At 47.6% G+C, this 27,324-nt stretch overlaps 1 protein-coding gene across 1 annotated transcript in view; it reads right to left on the bottom strand.

Annotated features, from left to right (window-relative positions):
- EDIL3 (EGF like repeats and discoidin domains 3) overlaps positions 1-27,324 on the bottom strand; it is a 439,981-nt gene that overhangs the window by 268,174 nt on the left and 144,483 nt on the right. The gene's annotated exons all lie outside the window — the stretch shown is intronic.

Raw genomic sequence — 27,324 nt, 5'->3', positions numbered from 1 at the left:
TGATGATGATTGCATTGCGAAAGTCCTGTGGTAGTTTGCCTTGTTCCCAGCAGGTGGCAAGTACTTTGTGAAGTGTGCTATGTAGTACTGTGCCCCCATGCTTCCAGATCTCTGGTGGGATTCCATCAACTCCCGCTGCCTTGCCACTTTTCAGTTGCTTGATGGCTTTAACAGTCTCTTCTAGGGTGGGGATCTCATCCAACTCTGTTTTCACTGGTTGAAGTGGGGTGAGGTGGATTGCTGAATCTTGAACTACGCGGTTGGCACTGAAGAGAACCTGAAAATACTCCGACCACCGGTTCAGTATGGATGCCTTGTCTGTGAGGAGCACTTGGCCGTCTGCACTACGCAAGGGACTCTGAGCCAAGGGATACAATATAGCTGAATTACAAGCATGATGTCCATTCTAAGAAGCAAGCTTGTTTTGAGTTTCCATTTATCAAGGAAGAAGCTGTACTGGCAGATTTTCCCATGGCTTGAACCTTCAATGTTGTCTTGTAAAATCTCATCTTGTTTCTCTTTTTATCCCCCTGCTCTGTTTGAAGTAGAGGGGCGGGTCTCATGACTTCCTGGTCTGGGCCCCCCATTGCTGCTTGATAGGCCAGCAGTGGACAAAAGGGGGCGGGGGGTTGAAGCTTAGATTTTGGAGTGAATCCTAAAGCATCACCCCAACACAAGTGATACTGCTTCCAGTTTCATGCTGGAAATGACATCACATGCTGGTGTGACACCAAAAAGCTTGTTCCCAGTCCTCAAAAATCATTGTGGTATCTGTGGCTAACAACCCTAGTTTGAAGCTGGACATTTCACAACAATACAAAATGTTTATACAGTGTCAGCCTACCTTTACTTACAGTGGTGTGGGTGCCTCTGCTACTGTGGTTGCAACCAAGGGAACCCATTACTGAGAGATTTAAGCCAGGACCTTCAGAACTCTGTATACTGCAGCAAATTCTCTTGAGCTTGGCAACCCTCCATGCTCATCTCTATAAACATTCCATGCTGAATTTCACTGTCTTTCAGCACCAGACAGTAGCAAAAAGAATTTAAATTCCTTACAAAATTTATATGTGATGCCTGGCTCATTACCATATATGATTCAGACATTTGAAAACTGGGTATATATGCTTAATTTGGCCAAATGCATGCCATTTGCACTTCCCTTTTTTTCCCTTATAAAAGTAATAAAATAGGAAAAATCATATTGAAGGAAGAACTGAGTGCTGACCATTATGATGATGATGATGATGATATTGGATTTGTATCCCGCCCTCCACTCCGAAGAGTCTCAGAGCGGCTCACAATCTCCTTTACCTTCCCCCCCCCCACAACAGACACCCTGTGAGGTGGGTGGGGCTGGAGAGGGCTCTCACAGCAGCTGCCCTTTCAAGGACAACCTCTGCCAGAGCTATGGCTGACCCAAGGCCATGCTAGCAGGTGCAAGTGGAGGAGTGGGGAATCAAACCCGGTTCTCCCAGATAAGAATCTGCACACTTAACCACTACACCAAACTGGCTCCCCTATGCAAATGAAAGGCTTTTTTAAAATTCCAATAAATAAAAAGCAGCTCCACGTCTTCTGAAATTCACTGGTATTAAAGAATCTATCCTATGTTTATTTTAAAAAGTTAATCTTCCTGCCTGATCTGGTAGAACTGGTCTCAGGGGTGGTGTTGAGGACCCCTGCACTGGTGGTCATTCATGCCAAGGCTGTCTTGTCATGGGTAGTTCAGGATTTCATGACCTGCATGGAACCATGGACCTGTCTCAGGTAATAAGTTGTCTTACACATTCTGCAAGTCAAACTCTTCAACTAATATTTTGTTCTGGGCAGGAGGAATATGATCTGAGGTTCATGGAATCGACACTGGTTCCACAGCTAAGGACAGATCACAACCTGCTTGGGTTCAGACATGGATACCAAAAATCTGCAGGGGTGGGGGAATCTATCAAGAAGATCTACTCCTGAAGCCAGATGAATCCAAATGGCTTTCTGATGGCTCTAAGGGATTTTTCTTTTGATATGATTTGTACTCCTGTCAATACCTTGGTTGAGCTCTGGAATGAGGAAATGACCTGGGCGCTTGATAAAATTACTCCATGTACCAACTTTCCCAAGTAGCTCTCTTGGTTTACTGAAGGGCTGTAGGAGATGAAAAAATAAGAGAGATTGCTGCACTGACAGTGTATCTGATTAGACACAGGTGAGAGCTCATTTTAAAACAGGGGTAACAAAAGTGCAGTCCACAGGACGGATCTAGCCCCCACAGGTTTCCTATCTGGCCTGTGAGCAACTCACTGTCTGCTTCCTTCTCCCTCTCTTGCTTCCTTCTGTGTCTCAGCTTGCTTTGCCAGGCTCTCTCAGTCACACATATGGTTTCCAGGTCTATGTTGGAGAATACCCTGAGACTTCAGGGTTGGATCTAGGAGAGGGCAAGGCTTGGGGAGAGGAGGGGCTTCAGCATTGGACAGTGCCATAAAGTCCGCCCTTCAAAGCAGCCATTTTCTCCAGGGGAGCTGAACTCTGCCAGCTGGAGATAAATTAGATCTCCAGGCCCCACCTGGAGGTTGGCAACCCTCCAGGAGCTACAGAGCAAGATAGCTTGCTTTGCCAGGCTCTCTAAATTGCACAGGAGCTGCAGAGCAAGATAAATTGCTTTGTCAGGCTCCCTCAATTGCACAGAAAAGCTGTGGCTCCTCCCCCTACTCATCCCCTTACTTTGCCCAGTTCCCTCAACTGCAGGGAGAAATGCAAAGCACCTTTAAGACCAACAAAGTTTGATTTAAGGTATGAGCTTATTGCCTTGCTGCAGAGCAAGAGTGTGTGTTCTGTTGTGCCAAAGCTCTCTTGGGTGCAACTGGGTTTGCCTCCCCTTTATGCTTTCATGAACCAGTCTTTCTTAGTAGGAAAGCAATGTTAACTATTTAGATGAAGAATAACAAGTCAGTGACATGCATTAAGCAGAGAGTGTTTCCAGATCAAGTTCACTCAGCACATTTCCTTTGTAGACTGAAGAGTTTTAACCTAGTCTTCCCAGATAAGTAGGCTGATACTGACCACTATACATTGCTGTCTCTCTATTCTTGCACTGTCTTGTAGGAGTTGTGACAAACACATAGCCCTCAGTCTGTGTCATAGTGCTTTCACATGTTGTTGATAAGCACATGAAGCAACTTATGTACAAAAGCTTGCAATGCCCAGACATGTTTTCCTTGGAGTCTTAGGCTTAATTCACTGACTATGAGATTTCTGTAATGAATGTCAATAAATCAAAAGTAGGTTTCCAAGTTACAGATGCATACCTGAACAGCATACTCAAGATTGCTACAGCACAAATGTTGTCACCAGATTTTCATGCAATAATTCAGAGCAATAGTGCTAATATTTTAAGTGTGTATTATTTTAAGTTTTTAAAAATCTTTGTGTTTGTCTTCATCCTTTATAAAGTTTACATCTTCACTACCTGCCATTACATTTTAGGACACACATGGCCCATCCCAACAAGGTCCCATTTCATAGAATCATAGAGTTCGAAGGAACCTCCAGCGTTATCTAGTCCAACCCACTGCACAATGCAAGAACTACACAATTACTTCACCCCCATGCACACTTCTTGCCCTCCTCATCATCTGCCTAATTCACAAAACCAGCATCACTGTCAGATGGCCATCTAGCCTTGTTTAAAAACCTCCAAGGAAGGAGAGCCGACCACCTCCCAAGAAGCCTGTTCCACTGAGGAACCACTCCGTCAGGAAGTTCTTTCTAATGTTTAGCCAGAAACTCTTTTAATTTAATTTCAACCCATTGGTTCTGGTCTGACATTCTAGGGCAACAAAAAACAATTCTGTACCATCCTCTATAATGACAGCCCTTCAAGTAATTGAAGATGGTGATTATCTTCTCTTCTCTTCAAACTAAACATACACAGTAACTTCAACCTTTCTCATAGGCTTGGTTGCACTCCTCTGGACATGTTTCAGCTTGTCTAGATCCTTCTTAAATTGTGGTGTCCAAAACTGAACACAATACACTAGGTGAGGTCTAACCAGAGCATGATTTGGAAACTATATGAACATGAACATATGAAGCTGCCTTCTACTGAATCAGACACTTGGTCCATCAAAGTCAGTATTGTCTACTCAGACTGGCAGCGGCTCTCCAGGTTCTCAAGCTGAGGTTTTTCACACCTATTTGCCTGGACTCTTTTTTGGAGATGCCAGGGATTGAACCTGGGACCTTCTGCTTCCCAAGCAGATGCTCTACCACTGAGCCACCATCCCTCCCCATACTTCTGCTGATACAGTTGGGCATGAGACCTTGGGCCAGTCATTCTCTCTGAGACTAACATGTCTCACAGAATTCTTGACCTCTTTGGAAGAAAACATACTCTAAATAAATATATAATGTGTGCATAAACCTTGAGTCTTTACTACTTTCTTAGATAAAATTTTCTATGGCAAATGCTACTTCTTGAATGTTTGGAGACTTCGAGGCATTTAAAAAAAATGACTACTGTAAATCAAACACACAGTAAAAAAGGCAAATTTATAATTTCATATTCAAATCCAGTATGGCTTGCTCAGAAGTAAATGCCACTGTATAAAATAAGTGGATAAACAAGTTCAACCTAACATCTCCTTTACATGTATTTCTTCAGGTACACTAGCTACTTCCATAATTGTTCCCAGGGCTTCAATTCAGCAGAAGCTCATAGGAGCATTGCTCCTGAACCTCCAGCCAGGGTCTGCATGCAGGGTTCTCTCACCATTGCACACAGATCCTAGGGCATATGCAAATAAGATATGCTACTGAGTTCCTGCACCTTTTTCATACAAAATAACCCCTGGTTGTTCCCATGTATGTGTAAATACTTCAACCCATATGTTTCAGCTTCCTGCCATGTTTACAACTCACACAAGAATGGTGAGCAACAATATGTGGATGGCCCATGTGTATAGAACTCATACCATAATGAGTTGAATACAACCATGGATGATAGGGTTGGAAAATACTTGGATATTTTGGGGATGCAGCTTGAGAAGGGCAGGATTTGGGGGAGGGGAAGGGCTTCAATGGGGTATAATGCCATAGAGTCCACCTTCCAAAGCCAGATAAATCTTTCTCCAGGTAAATTTCTCTCTGTCACCTTGAAACCAGTTGCAATCACAGGAGATCTCCAGTTACCACATGGAGTCTGGCAACCCTAACAGGATGATGCCACTGTAACTGAAAAGTATGTGTAGAAGAGACATAAGGAGAAGAATAAAATATTTTGTTAACAATGGCATATAGACAGCAATAGAAGTTTAGATTAAGTTCTTCGTGTCTAATCTATCATAATGGCATTAAATTATGCAGTGAAAGCTGAAGTGTGCAAATCTTGATTTTAAAAAATGTCTTCTCTGTTAATTGACTTCAAAATATGTTCTGGATGGACAAAAGAAAATGATGAGTAATTAAGAGGCTGACCCTGAAAGGTGATGAGTGCGCTTGAAGCATTGAGTGACATGCACTTAGAAATGCCATTAAAAAGAAATTGGTTCTTGAAATATGCTTTAGGAATTAGAAACAAATCATTAATTTATGTATAGTCCCTTAGTGGAGCTTTGTAAATTACTTGGCAAATTACTCATGAGTAGGTTGAGTGAAGACAATTTTAATTGATCTTTCTTTCTCTTGATAAAAGAAGTCACCAGAAATCAAAAGTTTATCAGCCCTTTCTGACTTAACCTTTGTACAAAAGCACTTCGAACAAAACTGTCTGTCAGCATTCCAGTACTTTTCTCCACCTTTCAATTTTCATTAGTGGAGGAGTCAGACCTATTGATTTTATAAGGTGTTTTATTAGAGTTTCTTTTAAAAACATAAAGACCATTTGGTATTCAACTCAACAGCTTGCTTCTTTGGATTTTAAGCTATTTATTCACTTTTTATACGAGTGCTTCAGGCAAGTGGCAGCTCTTAGTATGAGTACCTACAGTACAGTGGATCAGAGCTGACCAAAGCCTTCTGTAAATTGCATTCCTTTAGATAGTTCCCCTTCCACAAAGCACATGACTGATTACTCATAGCACAACACACAGTACCAAGGGATGAATACTTTCTAATTTTCTGTGACTCTACTGCTATGTAAGATAGTTTTCTATAAATTAATTTTGCTTTCTTTGTAAATAATAATGGAATTGTTACTTGGCTACCTCACCCATATATAAACCATCTGAGAAAGGAGACAGATTGTTGGACAGTACAATATATGAATATTAACAAAGCTCAGAGAAAGATAGGTAGGTATTGTATAGTCATGTTCTTTTCCTAAAGGCCATCTAGATCTTGACATTTCTATAAGCCATCTAAGATTAGCCAAAGGAATAGATGATACCTTTTAGTTCAACCATAATGGTTTCACATAGACATAATGCAAAACCATGATTATTTTGGCTGTCATTAGTTTGTGAAACCAATGGTATATTCACACTACACTAAATAATGTATTTTACATCTGGATTTTTGCTATTCTTACACAGTAAAAATCCAGTTGCAAAATGCATTTTTGGTGTAGTGTGAATGCATCTCAAGATTCTGACCACAGGCAATACTGGTTGGCCTAGTCAAATGCCGGTTTGATTTCTTTCTCTCTGGCCTGTAAAGGCATTCCTAGAGAATAAACCAGAATTGAAACAGCATAAAGTTTATATATGCACATTATTATTATTATTATTATTATTATTATTATTATTATTATTATTATTATTGTTGTTGTTGTTGTTGTTGTTGTTGTTGTTGTTGTTGTTGTTGTTGTTGTTGTTCGACCCATGTGTCATGGGGGCTCAACGTGGAGTAAATCAAAATAAATAATAATAAGACAAACGATCAAGAACACGCTAAAATCACAATAAAATCAGTTACAGCATTAAGCTCAGAATCTAATCAGCACTTTATAAACCATATATTATGTTACACAAACCACTGTGTCATGTCAGTAACAAACATTCCTCTCTCTCTCTCGGCTTGACTTCGCGAACGAAGATTTAAGAAGGGTGCAGTAGTCCACGTCTGCTGCAGGCTCGCTGGTGGCTGACAAGACCGATGCGGGACAGGCAGATCCGGCCACAGTGGCTGCAGGGAAAAGTCTGATTTGGGGTTGGTGCTGTAGCAGTGCGATTCTTCCTTAATCTCCTTTTGTCCTCAAGACCAGCTATGCGTGCGTTCTCAAAGGAAGAGACAGCCTGGTGGATGGTGTGCCTCCATGCTTTGCGATCTGAGGCTAGGTTAGACCACTGGTGATGGTTGATGCGACAGGTGCCAAGGGATTTCTTCAAGGAGCCCTTGTACCTCTTCTTTGGTGCCCCTCTATTCCGATGGCCGGTGGAAAGTTCGCCATACAGAGCAATCTTGGGAAGGCGGTGGTTTTCCATCCTAGAAATATGCCCTGCCCAGCGCAGCTGCGTCTTCAACAGCAGCGCCTCGATGCTTCTAACCTCCGCCCTCTTGAGGACTTCAGTGTTGGTCACAAAGTCACTCCAGTGGATGTTGAGGATGGTGCGAAGGCAGCGCTGATGAAAGCGCTCAAGGAGTCGCAGGTGATGATGGTATAAAACCCATGATTCGGAGCCGTAGATGAGGGTTGTCATCACAACCGCTTTGTAAACATTGATCTTTGTGCCTTTTTTCAGATGCTTGTTGCTCCACACTCTTTTGTGCAGTCGGCCAAATGCACGGTTTGCCTTTGCCAGCCTGTTGTCAATCTCCTTGTCGATCTTGGCATCTGAGGAGATGATGCACCCCAGGTAGCTGAACTGCTGGACTGTCTTCAGAACTGATTCACCCACAGTGATGCAGGGAGGGTGATAATCTTCCTGGGGTGCAGGCTGGTGGAGAACTTTTGTCTTCTTCAGACTAACTTCTAGGCCGAATAGCTTGGCAGCCTCTGCAAAGCAGGATGCCATATGCTGCAGAGCTGATACCGAGTGGGAGACGAGTGCAGCATCATCAGCAAACAGTAACTCTCGGATAAGTTTTTCCATTGTCTTGGAGTGAGCCTTTAGTCGCCTCAGGTTGAACAGGCTGCCATCGGTGCGATAGCGGATGTAGACACCATCGTCATCATCTAGATCTACTGCGGCTCTTTGAAGCATCATGCTAAAGAAGATCGTAAAGAGAGTTGGCGCGAGAACGCAGCCTTGCTTTACACCTGTGCCTATTGGGAAGGGCTCCGAGAGGTCGTTGCAGTGTCTGACTTGGCCTCGCCGGTCTTCATGTAGTTGGATGATCATGCTGAGGAACCTTGGGGGACATCCTAAACGTTCCAAGATTTGCCACAGGCCTTTCCTGCTAACGGTATCGAAAGCTTTGGTAAGGTCGACAAAAGTTACATATAGACCCTTGTTTTGTTCCCTGCATTTCTCTTGGAGCTGCCTGAGAACAAATACCATGTCGGTGGTGCTCCTGTTAGCTCTGAAGCCGCACTGGCTCTCTGGGAGGAGTTCTTCTGCAATGGTGGGCACCAGTCTGTTCAGGAGTATTCTGGCAAGGATTTTGCCTGCCATGGAGAGCAGGGTTATCCCCCGGTAGTTGGAGCAGTCTGACTTTTCCCCTTTGTGCTTGTGTAGAGTGATGATGATTGCATCGCGAAAGTCCTGTGGTAGTTTGCCTTGTTCCCAGCAGGTGACAAGTACTTTGTGAAGTGCTCTATGTAGTACTGTGCCCCCATGCTTCCAGATCTCTGGTGGGATTCCATCAACTCCCGCTGCCTTGGCACTTTTCAGTTGCTTGATGACTTTAACAGTCTCTTCTAGGGTGGGGATCTCATCCAACTCTGTTTTCACTGGTTGAAGTGGGGTGAGGTGGATTGCTGAATCTTGAACTACGCGGTTGGCACTGAAGAGAACCTGAAAATACTCTGACCACCGGTTCAGTATGGATGCCTTGTCTGTGAGGAGCACTTGGCCGTCTGCACTACGCAAGGGACTCTGAGCCTGATATGATGGGCCATATACTGCCTTCAGGGCTTCGTAGAACCCTCTTAAATCACCAGTGTCTGCACACAGCTGGGTTCTCTCTGCAAGCTTGGTCCACCACTTGTTCTGAATGTCTCGAATCTTGCGCTGGAGGTTGCTACATGCAGCGCGAAAGATTGCTTTTTTTCCGGGACAGGCGGAGTGAGCAAGATGTGCTTGGTAGGCAGATCTCTTTTTCGCTAGTAATTCTTGGATCTCTTGATTGGTCTCGTCAATCCAGTCCTTGTTCTTCCTTGTGGAGAACCCGAGACTTCTTCAGAGATCAACAAAATGGGAGTTTTTAGGTGTTCCCAGAATGCTTCTGGAAAAGTGTCTGTGGGGCAACTGGTGTCCTCAATTCTTGCCTGGAGTTTTGCCTGGAAGGCAGCTTTAACTTCGGCTGACTGAAGGCTGCCAACCTGAAGCTTCCTCCGAGGGATACCTCCTCTCCTTGGTGTGGGTTTAAAGTGAAGACGGAGATTGCAGCGTACAAGACGATGATCCGTATGACATTCCGCACTGGGCATTACTCGGGTGTGTAAGACATCTCGAAGGTCTCTCTGGCGCACCAGAATGTAGTCGATAAGGTGCTAGTGCTTGGACCGTGGGTGCATCCAGGTTGTCTTCAGGCTGTTCTTCTGCTGAAAGATAGTGTTGGTGATGGTGAGCTGGTGCTCTGTGCAGAATTCTAGCAGGAGGCACCCGTTATCATTGCAGTTGCCAATGCCGTGTTTGCCAAGTACTCCTTTCCAGGCTTTCGAGTCTTTACCTACTCTGGCATTGACGTCGCCAAGGATGATCACCTTGTCCTCTGTAGGGGTCTTCTGTACGAGGTTGCGTAGATCAGCATAGAACTTGTTCTTTTCTGCAGGATCTGCTTGAAGGGTTGGGGCATACACACTAAAGAGTGTTGCGTGCTGCTTGTTTTGAAGTGGGAGGCGCATGGACGTGATGCAACTAGAGCAGAGCGTCGTTCAGGGCGACCACTGTCTACTGTGTCAAGCATGGTTCTGATGTTCCAACACGCAAGCTTCAGTCTTTGCACACTTTGTGAGGCAGGTGCAAGCCTTTTCTTTGTTGTTTTTTTTTCGACCTCAAGTAAGGATGCCCGTTGACCGTGGCTAGCCAACTGGGGTGGGGGAGACGAGCTTTGTTTAGGCCACCTTTTCTAGGCCCCTCTCCGTGTGGAGCAAGCAGTGCTGTCCCTAGATAAGGCTGCTTGGTCGTTCAGGGTGCTGCTGAAAAATGCTTTCATCTCCGGGTCAGCATCAGGCGACCAATACCCTGAACCACCTACATGCAGGATCGGGACTGCGGCTTCCTGTGGCATCTTCCACCTGCCGTTTCGCCCCTTGCCCATCGCTGCAGGACTTGGTGTGTTGTGGGTTGTGGATATGCCCTTCAGGCCTGCGCAGAGGAATTTTTAGGTGAAGCACAGTGTGCATGGTACTGGCTCCACCCTTTCACCTTTGGGTCATCTGCCATGGCCCAGTAAGCCGGGACGCCGGCAGAGAGTTCTCCAGGTGGTAGGTGTTACATTAACGAGCTCTATCTGCCCGGGTTTGATGTTAGAGTTTTCCTTCTCTGGCTGGCAAGGTTGGTGAGCCCAGCCTGCCCATCCGGTTATACCGCCGGACATTCGGTCGCACCATGACGTGGCACACTCTGTGAGAAACGGGGGGGACCAGCGGGATGGTGTTGCCACGGATGCAGTAATGCAGGAGAGGCCATTGCAGTGACCATCTGCCAGGCATAGCCACGCGGTGTTCACTACACCGGGAAAGGAGAGGCTATGTAATTGCGCATACACTTTCCCTGGGGGGTAGGATACCCAAGAGGGAGCCCTCTCCCCCCAAACAAACATTCCAAATAATGATGAAATAGCAACACTATATTAATAGCATAATTTTTCAGCACTGATGACATCATGCAAAACCAGTCTGGTTTCTGCCCAAGCCAGAGGACGGAGGCGGTATTAGTCCCTCTCACACATGACCTAAGAAGGCTCCTGGACCAAGGTGGGTCGGTGCTGCTGATTCTTCTTGATCTGTCAAAAAGGGAGGGGTTGCAAATACAGTAGAAGACAGAAACAGGATACAGGATGACCTTGACAGGCTGGAAAACTGGGCTAATATCAATAAAATAAACTTTAACAGGGATAAATGTAAAGTTTTGCATTTAGGTAGGAAAAATCCAATGCATGGTTACAGGATGGGGGAGACTTGTCTTAGCAGTAGTATGTCTGAAAAGGATCTAGGGGTCTTAGTGGATAATACGCTGAACTTGAGTCAACAGTGTGATGCGGTGACTAAAAAGGCAAATGCAATTTTGGGCTGTATCAACAGAATTATAGTGTCCAGATCTCATGAAGTGATGGTATCACTTTACTCTGCTCTGGTAAGACCTCACCTGGAGTATTGTGCTCAGTTTTGGGAACCACATTTTAAGAAGGATATAGACAAGCTGGAATGGGTCCAGAGGAGGGCGACGAAGATGGTGAGGGATCTAGAGACCAAGTCCTATGAGGAAAGGCTGATGGAGCTGGGCATGCTTAGCCTGGAGAGGAGGCGGCTGATCACCATCTTCAAGTACTTGAAGGGCTGTCATCTAGAGGATGGTGTGGAATTGTTTTCTTTGGCCCCAGAAGGTAGGACCAGAACCAATGGATTGAAATTAAATCAAAAAAGTTTCCGGCTCAACATTAGGAAGAACTTTCTGACAGTTAGGGCAATTCCTCAGTGGAACAGGCTTCCTTGGGAGGTGGTGGGCTCTCCTTCCTTGAAGGTTTTTAAACAGAGGCTAGATGGCCATCTGACAGAAATGAAGATCCTGCGAATTTAACGGAAGGTGTTTGTGAGTTTCCTGCATTGTGCAGGGGGTTGGACTAGATGACCCTGGAGGTCCCTTCCAACTCTATGATTCTATGTCAGCAGCATTTGACACAGTCAATTACAATCTTTTGACTCACTGCCTCACCATTGCTGGAGTATGGGGGCTAGCCTTACAATTCTTTTCCTTCTTTCTCTGGGAACGGGGACAAAGGGTGGTGCTTGGTAAGCAGACTTCCTTGCAGCACCCACTTATATGTGGAGTGCCACAAGGAGCTATCCTCTCGCCAATATTATTTAACATCTATATGCGCCCCCTTGCCCAGCTTGCTCGAGGTTTTGGGCTGGGTTGTCACCAGTATGTTGATGACACCCAGCTTTACCTGTTGATGGGTAGTAGATCGTCCTCTGCCCCGATCATTTGTACGATGTGTTAGGAGCCATGGCTGGATGGTTACAGCAGAGCCAACTGAAGTTAAATCCAGCTAAGACAAGGTCCTGTGCCTGAGTCAAGGGGGGTGAATGGGTGGGTTTGTGCATCCAGCTCCCAGCCTTAGACAATGCTGTCTTGGTGCCGGCCCCACAGGTGAAGAATTTGGGAGTGATTCTGGATGCCTCCCTTTCTATGGAGGCCCAGGTCACAATGGTTATTGGGTCTGCCTTTTACTATCTATGGCAGATCAGGCAACTAGCACTGTATCTATCCCCCCAAGACTTAGCTACAGTGATACATGCAATGGTCACTTCCAGGCTGGACTACTATAGCTCGCTTTACACTGGCTTGCCCTTGAGGCTGATCATGCAAAAACACAGGCAAGAGTAACTGTAGTTAATAAACCAACATCAGATCCTGATTTAAGATTCCATTCTCACATGTCCTAACTGGACGTGTTAGAATGGAATCGGTAGGCATGGGCACAGACCTGAACCCAAACCAAAGTTCAGACTGAATTTTGACCAGGTTGCAAATCCTAACTTCAGGTTTAGGGGAGGAGCCTTCCCCAATCACTCACTAAGAATCTGCCTGGTTCAGTTTGGGTGTTCAGCCCCCTCACACCCGCATGCCAGTTCTGGGTGGCATACAGCATCATCCTTAGTGTGCCTATGTCATCTGGTAGTGACATGAGTGTATTGCCTGACATGTTTGGGTCTCTTCCAGGTAATGTGGGTGAATAGGGGCAGTGCATGATGCCATCCAGAAGTGTTGGGCATGGATCAGGAGGCCAACATGCTTGCATCATTTCTGGATAATGCAGGCACACTGGAGGTGGCATTCAATGTCAGCTGAAAGTGGCATGTGCACATCCCCAGTGGGACCCTGAACTGGTTCAGTTTGGGCAGGTTTTGCTCAGATGTTTGGTTCAGGGCTGCCTGGTTCATGAACCCTGAACTGAACAGGGCTTTCCCAGTCTGTGCCCATCCCTATTAATTGAAGTGGCCTGCATTCAAATTAACATAATTTTTAATACTTTCTCTCAATTTACCTGGAGACTGTTCCTGCATCACTACTGGAAAAGATTGCTCTTTTACTGGTGAAATCATGAGACCTTTTTATTTTTTTGGCCTGACCATTCCCCTTTGTCACTTTTGAACTTTTCTGACTGTGACTGCTAGAGACTGCTAGATCAGGCAACATGAAACACCCTTCTATGCTAGCTGACCTTTGTAGGAGGTCCATTTGGTAAACTTGAGTCCCTCCCCCCCCCCCCAAGAAAAAAAAAATAGCCAAGCTATTTTTTTCAGCTAAGTATACATTTGAAGATCATTTTGTTTTCTGGTATAGCTGATCTCAAATAATTGCAGAAATATTCCAAATTATTCAGGAATGCTGGATAGCCTTAGGAGCAGATTAGCAGAGCTAACAAAAGGTGTTTAAGGAGACTGTGAGCCCTTTAAAGATTTTTAGAGTGTTCTGCTGGACTTGCAACCCCCAGCCTTGCATGGATTAATTGAGCTGTATTTGCCACAGTTTCTACTTCAGTTTCTGCTGCAGAGATTCTCTGTTTTGTCCTTGCCTTTTTTTGTGCTTTTTTCCTCCTCCCATTGGAAACAATGGAGGACAGGGACAGCATTGAGGAGGCATAGAATTGCACCCCTGGTCCAATATTTTTGAAACTTGCAGTTTCAGAGTCACCAACAGCTATTCTGCAAATGTTGTGCCTATGTCTCAAAAACACTCCCTGATTCCTGGATATGCCCAAAAGCACCCCCACCCCCAGATCCCTACTGACTATAATTGTTCCCATAGGGTATATAATGCAGCTGAAGAATTCCATGATTCCTGAAAAAAATCTGAATTCCAATAACACCAGGAATACTAATAATTTTTTGGTCCAATATACCTAAATTTTAAAAAATCCCAATTTGATGCCCACCCCTAGACTTTACCCCTCCCCCTCCTCTGTTTTCCCATTCAGTGAGAACCCTTTGTTTTTGCCCTCCTTCATCATTATCATCATCATTGTTATTATTATTATTTGTTTATTTATATTCTGCCCATTTCCGCATAGGGACTCAGGGCAGAGTACAACATAAATAATAAAATCACAATAAAATCACAGCAGCATAATAATAAAAAAACAATTACAATCTTCAATACAACAGAATAGTCCAGCAGAACAATTTGATAAGATGGTGTAGCAGGACAGTGCAGCAAATCAACACAGTAGGATATTACAGTAGGGGAGGCCAACCAATCTAATGGATAGATGCCCGCCACCTCACCCAAAGACCTGGCAGAACAGCTCCAGTTTACAGGCCCTACACAAGGCTAGCAAGCCAGGTAGGGCCCGGATCTCTATAGGGAGCTGATTCCACCAGGTTGGGGCCAGGACCGAGAAGGACCTGGCTCTGGTAGAGGCAAGATAGGCATCTTTTGGGCTGGGGACAGTTGACCTCCAGGGCATATACAGGAAGAGACCGTGCCACAGATATGTTGGTCTCAGGCCGCATAAGGCTTTAAAAGTCAAAACTAACACCTTGAAATGGATCTGGTACTCTATAGGCAGCCAGTGCAGGCCACGGAACACTGTCCGCATGCTCACCCATAGAGGTGATGCAGTCAGCAGGCGAGCTGCCACATTCTGCACCGGCTGCAGTTTCCGGATAAGTTTCAAGGGCAAGTCAGCATAGAGCGAGTTACAGTAATCTAGTCTGGAAGTGACCATTGCATGGGTCACTGTGACCAGGTACCTACCCCTCCTCTCCCCCTCCCTCCCCTACCCCCTGCCCCCCCAACCCACCCCTTTCTCAGCACCTTAATGATCATATTAATATTGAGGGTGGGTTCTGAATTTGGACTAGTTCATGGGAAAACAATTAGCATAATTAGGACAGCATTCACTAGGAATCATCTGCTTGTTCTGTTTATTTATTCCCTAAATGCATCCATTATTCCCTTCCCCTCTGTGCTGTGGGAGTACATTATTTCCCTCTTTATTTTGAGTCACTATAATAGGGCAGGGCTCTTTACCATCTGATCTCCATTGGCACCTGGGGATCTCCTTCTCCAATGTGCCCATCATCCAATGTATTAGTGGTTGGTGGCCTCTTACTCAGAGGGGCAGTGCATATAGGGGGCTTCTTAGCCACAGGGGAAGTCTCCTTATCATCAGCTCCATATGGAAATATTGTTTTCAGCAGTCTTGTTCTAACATCTTCCAGTCTATCAGTAATCAACTGTTGGGCCTCTGAAGTAAGGCTCCTAAAAGAGCTTAACAGGTCATCCTCCATTGTGCTGTCAAGTTGAGGGGGCTCCTCATCATTTAATAGGCTGGATGACATCTCATCCAAAGTAAACTCAGGCTCATCATCTGAAAAGGATGGGTCCTGTTGAACCGTTCCAAGTGTTTTCTTGGAATGTCTCTCTGTTGTCGTCTGAGGGGAATGTTGGTATAAATTCAGGAGGAGCAGAGTGATTTCGGTGTTGAGGGGACCCTGAATATTATTTCATCCCTACCATGACTGGCTATGTCACCTCCATCCAAGCCTTCTAACAGTCAAACTTTATCACTGGTATCTTGGAATTTAAGGGGATGGCACTGTAGAATGAAGGAACCTAGTGCAATTGATTTTATGTGCAAGTTTGATATAATTCTTAGTCAGGAAACTTGGAATTTAGAGTACCCATCATTGAATGGGTATAGGACTTTTCCTCTACCTGCAGAGGCTGCAGAGCATGGCAGAGCCAAAGGAGGGCTCTGCATTTTAATATCCATCTTGCTCCAATTAAAAGTAATAGTACTCCCTTACTATGATCATTTTGCCTTAGCCCTTTTGCTTAACTACCAAGATTTTTATTGCATAGTTGTAAATGTGTACTTACCCTCTAATAGGACAAATGATCAAGCTCAGGCAATTTTTTTAGGGTTGGAATCCTATATATGTCACCTGATTTCCACTGTGGGTGGTGCCATTGTTGGTGGTGATTTTAATGCCCGAATTGGACCTGATGATCTCTGCTCCAATGCTAAGGCTAGGCTAGGGTGGCCAGACCGTCCCGGTCTCCCGGGACATTCCCGGTTCTGGCCACCCAATCCCGGCTCCCGGGCTGCCTATACCGGGACCATTAAAGGTCCCGGTTTAGGCAGCCCCGGAGCCGGTGGGCCGCGGGCGCCGGCGGGGAAGGCGGCGAGTGAGGGAGGGAGCGTCCCTGCGCCTGCGCAGGGCCCCTGCGCAGGCGCAGGGACGCTCCCTCCCTCACTCGCCGCCTTCCCCGCCCGCGCGCGGGGCCCGGTGGCAGTGGTGGAGGCCTCTCCGTGGCCTCCGCTGGTCGCTGGAAGCCCTCCAGAGACTCTGGCACCCGGTGCTGGTCCCGGAAGGCCTTCCAGAGCCTCTGGAAGGCCTTCCGGGACCAGCGCCGGCCAGCGAAGGCTTCCCCGTGGCCTCCGCTGGTCCCTGAAGGCCCTCCAGAGTCTCTGGAGGGCCTCCAGGGACCAGCGGAGGCCGCGGGGAGGCCGCGGGGCACCCGGCGCTGGTCCTGGAAGGCCTTCCAGAGCCTCTGGAAGGCCTTCCGGGACCAGCGCCGGCCAGCGAAGGCTTCCCCGCGGCCTCCGCTGGTCCCTGGAGGCCCTCCAGAGTCTCTGGAGAGCCTCCAGGGAACAGCGGAGGCCGCGGGGACGCCGCGGGGCACCAGGCGCTGGTCCCGGAAGGCCTTCCAGAGCCTCTGGAAGGCCTTCCGGGACCAGCGCCGGCCAGCGAAGGCCTCCCCGCGGCCTCCGCTGGTCCCTGGAGGGCCTCCAGGGACCAGCGGAGGCCGCGGGGAAGCCGCGGAGCAGCCGGCGCTGGTCCCTGGAGGCCTCCAGAGGCCAGCGCCGGTAGCGGAGAGGCCCGGCGCTGGTCCCTGGAGGCCTCCAGAGGCCAGCGACGGCAGCTCCCTCCCTCCCTCGCCGTGAGGCCGCCGCCGCAGGACTCCCCGCCGCCGCTGGATGCCGCCCTGGAATCAGGTAAGGGGGCCGAAAGCGGGGGGGGCGGGGGGCGGCCTTCCTTTCTTCCCTCCCTCCTCCCTCCCTCCCTCCCTCCCTCCCTCCCTTCCTTCCTTCCTTCCTTCCCTCCCTTCCTTCCTTCCCTCCCTCCCTCCTCCCTTCCTTCCTTTCTTCCTTCCCTCCCTTCCTTCCCTCACTCCCTTCCCTTCCTTCCTTCCTTCCCTCCCTCCTCCCTTCCTTCCTTTCTTCCTTCCTTCCTTCCCTCCCTCCCTCCCCCCTTCCTTCCTTCCTTCCCTCCCTCCCCCTTCCTTCCTTCCTTCCTTCCTTCCTTCCTTCCTTCCTTCCTTCCTTCCTTCCTTCCTTCCTTCCTTCCTCCCTTCCTCCCTTCCCTTCCCTTCCCTTCCCTTCCCTTCCCTCCTTATGTTCTTATGTGACACAGAGTGTTGGACTGGAGGGGCCACTGGCCTGATGCAACAGGGCTTCTCTTATATTTTTATGTGACACAGAGTGTTGGACTGGAGGGGCCACTGGCCTGATCCAACAGGGCTTCTCTTATGTTCTTATGTGACACAGAGTGTTGGACTGGAGGGGCCACTGGCCTGATCTAACAGGGCTTCTCTTATGTTCTTATGTGACCAGAGTGGTGGAGTGGATGAGCCATTGGTCTGATGCAACAGGGCTTCTCTTATATTTTTATGTGGCACAGAGTGTTGGACTGGAGGGGCCACTGGCCTGATGCAACAGGGCTTCTCTTATATTCTTATGTTACACAGAGTGTTGGACTGGAGGGGCCACTGGCCTGATGCAACAGGGCTTCTCTTATGTTCTTATGTGACGCAGAGTGTTGGACTGGATGGGCCACTGGCCTGATCCAACAGGGCTTCTCTTATGTTCTTATGTGACAATACTGACTTTGGTGGACCCAAGCACTGATTCAGTGTAAGGGAGCTTTGTGTTTGTGACTGGAGTAGATAATACTGACTTTGGTGGACCCAAGCACTGATTCAGTGTAAGGGAGCTTTGTGTTTGTGTCTTCTGGTGCAATTTTGTTCTCAGATCCTGTATTTACTTCATCAGTATATGGGATAAGGCACTTTCTCAACTGTGCTGCATAATGCAGCCTATTTATTTTGTCCTGTTGGCTCTGTTGGCTCTGTCTGCGCCACCTTCATCACTTTCGGGGTGTGGATCCCCCAGTGGGGTGGTCTCGTGACTCCCTCCGCCGGCTGTTTCTGATAGCCCTGCGCCCCCTCTTTCATTTGATATGTGTCCCGTGCGGGTGCCACCCTCCCCCTGGGAGATGCCGCAAAATGAGCCCCCTTGAGGCTTATGGCGGCAGGGCTCGGGGGAAGCGAGCTAGACTGCTGTTCTTTTGAGGGGTTATAGAGTGTTTCGAGCCCGTCCCTGTGGCATCGGTCCCATCGTTGTGGGGCCCAGGGGGCCGGCGCAGCGGCACGCTGAAGCAGCCTGTCGGTCACTTCCGGGTTCCTGTCCTGCATCTCGACCTGTGTTATTAGTGCCAGGTCAAGGGCAGACCACCCCCAGGGGGGTGAAACGAGCGGTGAACCACCGGCGGGCGGTGCGGTGAACCACCGGCGGGCGGTGCCAGCGGTGCGGTGGACGAGACTGAGGAGCAGCTTCAAGTGGCACAGCAGGCGGCTGCAGCTGTGACGCCGGTTCTGGAGGAAGGTAGGACGGTCTCAGATTTACAACACACCCATTGGCCGTGGGGCCCTTGGGGCCAAAACCTACCACTGCAGTCTGGGGAAACCAGGGTGGACATTTGGCAGCACGAGGGCGGCCAAGGGCCGTCCTCTGCAGCCCCGGGCCCTTCATGGGCTCCGGGCGGGGCCACGGTTGGCCAGAGGCCAGGCCTTACTGTAGCTTGGGGACAGCTGCCTCAGGCACCTCCTACGCCGCCTGCCGCCTCAACACCGGGTACGGCACCGGCCTCTACGGGAATTCTGCCTTGGGGCAACCAAATGCACTCTGTGCATCCTTTCGGATGGCCGGCGGTGCCTTGCTACCCGTGGGGATACATGCAAAATCCCTATGGATCGGTGCCTTTGTTAGCTATGCCGTACGGCGACCCCGCTATGCCGTTGGGTGACCACCTCACCCCGGCTACAAGGGAGAAGATTTTGAGGGGCGAGTACGTGGACGTGTTTAGCTTATTGTATAGAGAGCTTGAGAAGAAAAGCAAAGAGGAACTGGATGAAAAGGAGAAGGAAAAACTCAAGCGGCGGCGAGTGGACAGGACCTGGGCCAACTGGCTGCCGGGCTTTCTCATTTACGCCGGGGTTATTGCTAGGGCACAGCCCGCTAGGGCCGCCACCTTATTCCAGTACTGCGATATTATATACAGGGCGTATACGGATTTTGGCGGTCCCGCCTGGTTGCAGTACGATGAAACGTTTAGAATGAGGGCGGCAATTAATCCCCTAATGCCGTGGGACCAAATCAACCAACAGTTATGGTTGCAACTGATGGCCCCGGCAAAACCCAACTTCGGGGATAGGGCTGACAGCGGCCATTTGGTCCATAAGCAAGCAAGCACTTCAACGGCCCGCCCAGCGGCGGGCCAGCCGGTTCAACCCCGGTTGTTGTGTTGGGAGTTTAGCTCCCAAGGCGCCTGCTCGAGGAAGGCTTGCAAATTCAAACATGAATGCCCGCTGTGTGGTGGTCCCCATGCCTTCTCAGCTTGCAGTAAGGCGAAGCCAAAAGGCGGACCTAAGCGACCCGGGGGCGGCGGCGGCTCACAGCCAATGGGAAAAGGGCCCCAGCCCCATTCGTCTGATGGCCCTTGAACGCTTTATTCGTAATTATCCGCGTATCGCGGACAAGTTGTATTTGTTGGACGGTTTTACGTTTGGTTTCCGCATCCCCTACATCGGACCCCGGGTCCCTTGCAGGGCTGCTAATCTGCGTTCGGTGATTGGTTTAGAGCATGTGGTGCGGGAAAAGATAGCTAAGGAATGTGCTGAAGGGCGAGTTATCGGCCCATTCCCCGCTCCTCCTGTTCCCAATTTGAGGGTGTCCCCACTGGGGGTTGTTCCTAAAAAGGTGGCTGGTGAGTTTAGGCTTATTCACCATTTATCATACCCGGCGGGCGGGTCCGTCAACGACGGTATACCCGACCATTTGTGTTCTGTTCGTTACACTTCATTCGACCAAGCGGTCAGGGTTATACGGAGCTGCGGGCCTGGCGCGGAAATGGCAAAATGCGATATAAAATCAGCATTCCGACTGTTGTCAGTTCACCCGGAAGACTTCGAGTTGTTGGGTTTCCAGTTCGAAGGTAATTTTTACCTGGATAGGGCATTACCTATGGGTTGTTCTGTGTCTTGCGCCGCCTTTGAGCGTTTCAGCTCCTTTTTGGAGTGGCTGGTCAAGGACAGGTCGGGCCGCCGCGAGGTGGTGCACTATCTGGATGATTTTTTGTTTGTGGGCGCATCTGGTTCTGGCGATTGCGCCCGTTTACTAAACTTTTTCATGAGCCTAGCAGCGGAGTTGGGCGTGCCACTCGCTCATGAAAAAACGGAGGGTCCTGCTACCTCCATCACTTTTCTGGGTATCGAGTTAGATACATTACAACAGTCATCCCGTCTACCAGACGACAAGGTTGGCCAGATTAGGACCAGACTCCGTGCAATGAAGGGCAGGCGCAAGGTGTCGTTACTCGAGCTACAGCAACTCGTGGGGTATTTGAACTTTGCCTGCAGAGCTGTCGCCCCGGGCAGAGCCTTTATCCGGCGCCTTTGCGATGCCATGGCTAACATTCGTCTTCCCCACCATAGGGTCCGGATGACTGAGAGCATCCGGGGTGACCTTGAGGTTTGGGAGGAGTTTTTGAATTCCTTCAACGGAGTGTCCTTTTGGAGGGAGGAACTGATGCTGGAAGCCGACCTCCAAATTGCCTCCGATGCGGCTGGTTCCATCGGGTTCGGCGTCCTGTTTAGGGGCCATTGGTGCGCCGAGCCATGGCCTGTAGAGTGGATCCATGGTGGCCTTTGTAGAAATTTGACTCTGTTGGAATTCTTTCCCATAGTTGTAGCGGTTTTCATTTGGGGTGCACAAATGTCAGATAAGGTCGTGCACTTTTGGTGTGACAACCTTGCGGTGGTGCACGTGGTCAATTCTTTGACATCCAAATCCAAACCAGTTATGTCGCTTGTGCGAGCTTTTGTCCTGCGCTGCCTCCAATTGAACATCGTATTCGTCGCCAAGCACGTTCCCGGCATTAATAACAGGGTTGCGGATGCCCTGTCTCGTCGACAGATGGAGCGCTTCCGCCTTCTCGCCCCGGAGGCCGATGTCCATCCGACCCGGATGCCAACCCACCTTTGGCACCTTGGCTGGCCGAAGCAGGTAGGGCAATTTTGTTAGCGCTTGCCCCGAGTACGCGGAGGGCTTACGATCGCGTGTCTTCACTGTTCAAGGGATTCCGACGATCCGCTGGGTTAGGTGAGGTATGGCCCATCCCGGTGGCCCATTTGATGCAGTTTTGTGTTTACCAGAAGTCTAAGGGTATGAAGGTTAAAACCATCAGGGGCCACTTGGCGGCGTTGTCATTTCTCAGCAAGGCGCAAGGCTTCCCTGCCGTTGGGGAGGATTTTAGGATCAAGAAAATGCTGGAGGGTTGGTCCAGGGAGCAAGGGCAGAGGGCCGACACTCGCGAACCCATATCCCCCGGCATTTTGCAGGGTTTGGGGGGGGAGTGGCCTAAAATCTGTAGTTCAAACTACGAGATGGTGTTGTTTCACGCTGCGGCCCTTTCTGCCTTTTTCGGAGCCCTGCGTGTTAGTGAGTTGGTCCAGTCCTCTCGGATGGACACTGGCGACACAGCCTTGCAGATGGGTGATGTGTCCTTCAAGCAAGGGCGGGTGTTTTTGCAGGTACGGCGGTCCAAGACTGACCAGCGTGCTAAGGGGACTACTATTAGTTTGGGTCCATGCCCCGTGCCTGGGCTGTGTCCGGTGCAGGCCCTACGGGCGTACTGTCAGCTGCGTGGTTCTGACAAGGGCCCCTTTTTCCGGCACGAGGGGGGAGCTCCCCTTACGAAGTATCAGTTTTGGGCGGTCACCTCCCGTGCCTTGGGTAATCTGGGTCTGGGAGGTTTCCGTTTTGGTACGCACTCTTTTCGGATTGGCGCGGCATCAACAGCCGCGGCCATGGGATATCCGGGACCTGCCATCCAACGGGTGGGGCGGTGGAGGTCCCCGGCCTTTCGTTCTTATGTGCGTCCATTGTTGCTCCCCTGAGTTACTAGGGTGAAGCTTGGTGGTGGTTGTTCTGACTCTCTTTTCTTGTTTCAGGTGCTGTGGCTCGACATGGGAGGCTGAGGATCCTCGTATGTGGTCACAGCATGGTCTTTTGGGCGGCCCATTTCGCAAGAAGCTCGTCATTTGGGTCGCAGCTCGGGCTGAGCGAATGGGCCACTGTTGAATGGTTGGGGCGTCGGGGACTTCGATGGGCCCAGTTGTTGTCGCTGTTGTTCGACAATCTGTTGGTCATCCACTTGGGTGGGAATGACCTAGGTTTATTACAGGGCAGGGCGCTTTCCCTGCAGGCGATCTCCGACTTGCGGGTCATCGCGAGCAGGTGGCCCGGAGTCCGGATCATTTGGTCGGCCATTTTGCCCCGGAGAACGTGGCAATCTGCCTGGAACCCCGCTGGGATAGAGCGGGCCAGGAGAAAGGCAAACCGGGCCCTGCAGCTGGCCCTGGAAGGAGGTCTGGGCACCTTCCTGGCACACCCTGGCATTAATGTGCGCAATGCAGAACTTTACCGGGCAGATGGGGTTCATCTGTCCGATGAGGGGAACTGGGTCTTTTTGACAGAGCTCAGGCAAGGTCTTCGGGAGGCTTTGGGCCTCCCGGGGGTCGCTAACGCCTAAGCAGAGGCTTGGCGTTGCGGTTGGCGGAATTCCCAAGGGATTCGGACCTTGTTGGCGAGCACCTAGGCCTCTGCTCCTGTTGTTGTGCATACGATCCGTATGGAAGGCAGATGGGCTTTACAGCTCAATGTTCGGAAATGCGGATCGGGTCCATGTATCCCCCCTTTGGCGCCCCTTTCTGGTGATCGGGGTGGGCAATGGGGGATGACATTGTGTGGTCAGCCGCCCGGTTATAGCCATGCAAGTATGGCTACACCCGGGGGTTGGGTGGCTCGCCCTCCGAGGACTTGGCGGGGTCAATGGGTGACCCCAGGGCTCGTCCTCTGTTTGCCTTGCCTAGTTGTTTACTGTTAAATAAAGTGGCCCATTTCCCAACTACTGTTGTCTGACTCTTTATTCCGATTGGGGATGCAAAGCCCAATATAAGGCCCTCATTAGAAGAAAGAAACAGGAAGACATTATGGCTTATTGGGGGGAACTTTGGAAGGCAGTTAAAGAAAAAAAAGTATTATTCTGGAAACTAGTCTCTGATCCATCACGTAGGTCACCAGATATATTTAATAATCCTATTTTGCCAGATGCTTGGTTACATTATTATAAAATGGTATATGGGGAAACAATTATAAGCCCACTTAATTTTTATATCATCCATAACTTACCAACTTGGCCTCCAGTGGGGTGTACAGAAGTAAAGCAGCTCAATGATACTTTGAAGCCAGGGAAAGCCCCAGGCATTGACCTAATTCCACCAGAGCTATTTAAAATGAATGCAGAATTGTGGGCCCCAGTTTTGACAGCTTTGTTTTCACAAACTGATCAATCAAGGAAAACTCCCAAGGACTGGGGAGCAGCTATCATCATCCCCATATATAAAAAAGGTAACAAAGAAGATCCAAACTATAGGCCAATCAGCCTGTTGAGTGTAACAAGCAAGCTATATGCTAGACACTTACTGTGGAAATTTAGAGAGTGGCTTGAGAACGATTTTTGCCTAGGTGAGGAACAGGTTGGCTTCAGAGAAGGTTGTGCCTTATTAAACCACTGCATGCTTTTGGACCACTTGATTGATATTTTTCAAACTCAAGTGTGTCATTATATGTTGCATTTCTAGACCTGAAGTCAGCCTTTGACTCTATCTCTAGGACCATCCTATGGAATAAATTAAGAGCCACCAACATTGATAGACAGCTGTTATTTCTTATTCAGGCCCTTTATGATCAAACAACCATCTGGGTCAAATATTCCTATCAAGGCTATTTGACAGACCCCATTTCTACCAACAAAGGGGTTAAGCAAGGATGCCCCCTACTTATTTAACTTCTATATCAATGATTTGGCGTCGCATATAAATAAATCAGAATGCCACCCACCAAAGCTAGGTAACAAACATATAAAGGTGCCCCTTTATGCTGATGATACTGTTTTACTTTCAAGGACTCCCTTAGGCCTCAGAAGAGCCTTGAAAGCTTTTGCTCAATATTGCCTGGAAAACAATCTAGAGATAAATTACGCTAAAACCAAAGTAATGGCCTTTGGCAAAAAGACACCCAGATCACACCATTGTTACTTAAATTCTATTCCCATTGAACAAATTTCATGCTTTAAGTACCTGGGGGTCATGTTTCAAGTGAATGGAAGAAGAACCACCAATATAAACATGATTACCTCAAATGCCAAAAGGAGCACGGAGGCTATCTTAAAATTTTACTGGGGCAAAGGGGGTAAATGTATAATTGTGGCCCTTAGATTGTTTAAGGCTAAATCCCTCCGCCAGCGAACATTTGGTGCCCCAATCAACATCACTACAAACTACAAAAAACTGGAGAGTGTTCAATCAAAATTTAAAAAAACCAGTTCTCTAGGTACCCAAGGGCATTCCAAATGCATTAATTAGAACAGAAACTGGCATTATTACAGTAGAAGCAAAGCTTTGGATTTTGGCCATCCAGTTCTGGTTGAAACTTATGTTTTTTACTAAGGCCTTGATCAGTTTAATTCTGCAAAATACCTTGGTCCCAAAATGGATTAGGGCCATAGAGGACGGAATTCATTATTACGGCCTTTCTAAACAATATCTCAGTTCTCTCACTTATGATAATGCTAGGGAGATAGTGAAACAGAGAATATTAGACGTTGTCAGACAAAACAACCTCAATAGCACAACCAAATGGCGAGCTCTGACAGAACCAATCAACAGGGTGACTGCTTAACAAACAATGAATACAGGAGAACGTTTACTCTTATGAGGTGGGATGTTCTCCCTTCAGTGGTGGTGGAGGGGAGATACAAAAAGGTGCCGTTCCAAGAATGATTATGTCCCTGCTGCTGCAATGATGGTATCGAATCTCTAGTCCATGTCGTATTTGACTGTGAGGCTTATAATGATCATTGAGAAGTACTTCCATTTTCCACAGCCATACCTTTTACCAGTAGCCAAAAAATTGCAACTCCTTAAGAATCTTCTTAGCGATAGGAACCCTGAGGTTACATACAAATTAGCAAAATTTGGCTGGCTTGTCACAAGAATAAGGAAAACTCTAATGATTCAGTCAGGAATTGGCTAAACACCTTTGCCAATCCATTGGCTGTAACTGCCATGTTTTGTTATATTTGTAGTTTTATAACAGTATTTTATGACTTTTATGTATGATTTTATGGTCCATCAGTTTTAATTTTGTATGATTTTGCTGCTTTAAATGCTGGTTTAGGCAGTGACAAATTATTTATTAAGGGAAGAACAAAGAGGTCTAGACAGGGTTTTTAGTTCATCCTTGGTTTTAACACTAATTTTACATCTTCAGTGTCAGTGTCTTAAAGTCTGTATTCATATTTTATGTATATTTTAGGTGGTATCATATTTTAGTGTACAATAATTATTTATTTTACCTTTTATTGGTTATGAATTGGACTTTTATTAATTGTTTGCTGGTCTATGGTGGTTATAAATAAATTTAAAAATCCCTAAATGCTGGTGTGATTGTATTTGTCATCTAATTATTTGTAGCTCAGTAATTTTCTGAACATAGTATTTTATGTTGCTTTTTCAGACTGCCTCTGTTTTCCTACTTTCCCTTCTCTTTGTTTTACTTGATCAATAAAGATTAAAACTCAAATAGTTTCCCTCTCACAGCCCACTATTTTGACTAACTCCCTGAGTTATAGCTCAGGTTTGCATCCATTAAACTACAGACCAAATGTCCATTTTATTGGAATCTGGAGGTGTTCATGGGTACCCCCCCCCCAAAAAAAAAATGTACAGGTAACAGTAGCAAGACACAGTAAAATTCTTGATGTTTTCTCTAATGTGCTGTGTAGACAAATTGTCAAAAAGTTAAAATGTAATAATACTACTAAAAACAGGTTGCTTTGTGATAAAAGATGAGATGTAGTCCTGTATATAAACTGTGTATGTGAACAATACAGTTCTGAAACGTTTTGTTAATGTGGGATGCATTCACACAACACTAAACAATGCGTTTTGCTGCTGGATTTTTGCTGGATTTTTGCTGTTCTCACACAGTAAAAACCCAGTTGCAAAACACATTTTTAGAGTAGTGTGAACACACCCGTGGATGCAGATTTGGATTTGCACTAAATAACTTGGAGTGTCTTAGACATTTTCAGGCAGTGTGGCAGTGGTAGTACATTTGCTTTACTTTCTGTCATCGCCTATCATCACCAGAAAGAAGAAGAAGAGTTGGATTTATAACCCACCCTTCACTGGGAATCTCAGAACAGTTTACAATAATCTTCTCTTCCTCTCCTCACAACAGTCAACCTGTGAGGTAGGTGGGCCTGAGATAGCTCTGCTCTTCAATAAACAGTTCTGAGAGAACTGTGACTGACCCAAGGTCACCCAGCTGGTTGTATGTGGATGAGTGGGAACTCAAACCAGTTCTTCAGATTAGAGTCTGCCCTACTTAACCACTACACCAAATTAGGTAATAAGTGATGTGAAAGACCTGGGATCCTGGAGAACTGCATCCAGTCAATGCAGGCCTTGACAGGTCAAGCATCTGACACAGTAAAAGGAAGCTTTATGTATTAATCACAGAGGAATCACCTTCTACAGAGAAGTTTGAAGAACTTCAGATTTTGAAAGCAGACAAATGTGAATGAGATGATTTATTTATAATGATAAAATATGATTTATTTATAATGATAAAATATGATTTATTTAT

This window comes from Heteronotia binoei, chromosome 4 (genome assembly GCF_032191835.1).
Source record: "Heteronotia binoei isolate CCM8104 ecotype False Entrance Well chromosome 4, APGP_CSIRO_Hbin_v1, whole genome shotgun sequence".
Taxonomy (NCBI): domain Eukaryota; kingdom Metazoa; phylum Chordata; class Lepidosauria; order Squamata; family Gekkonidae; genus Heteronotia; species Heteronotia binoei.
This window is presented reverse-complemented; position numbering and strand designations above follow the sequence as displayed.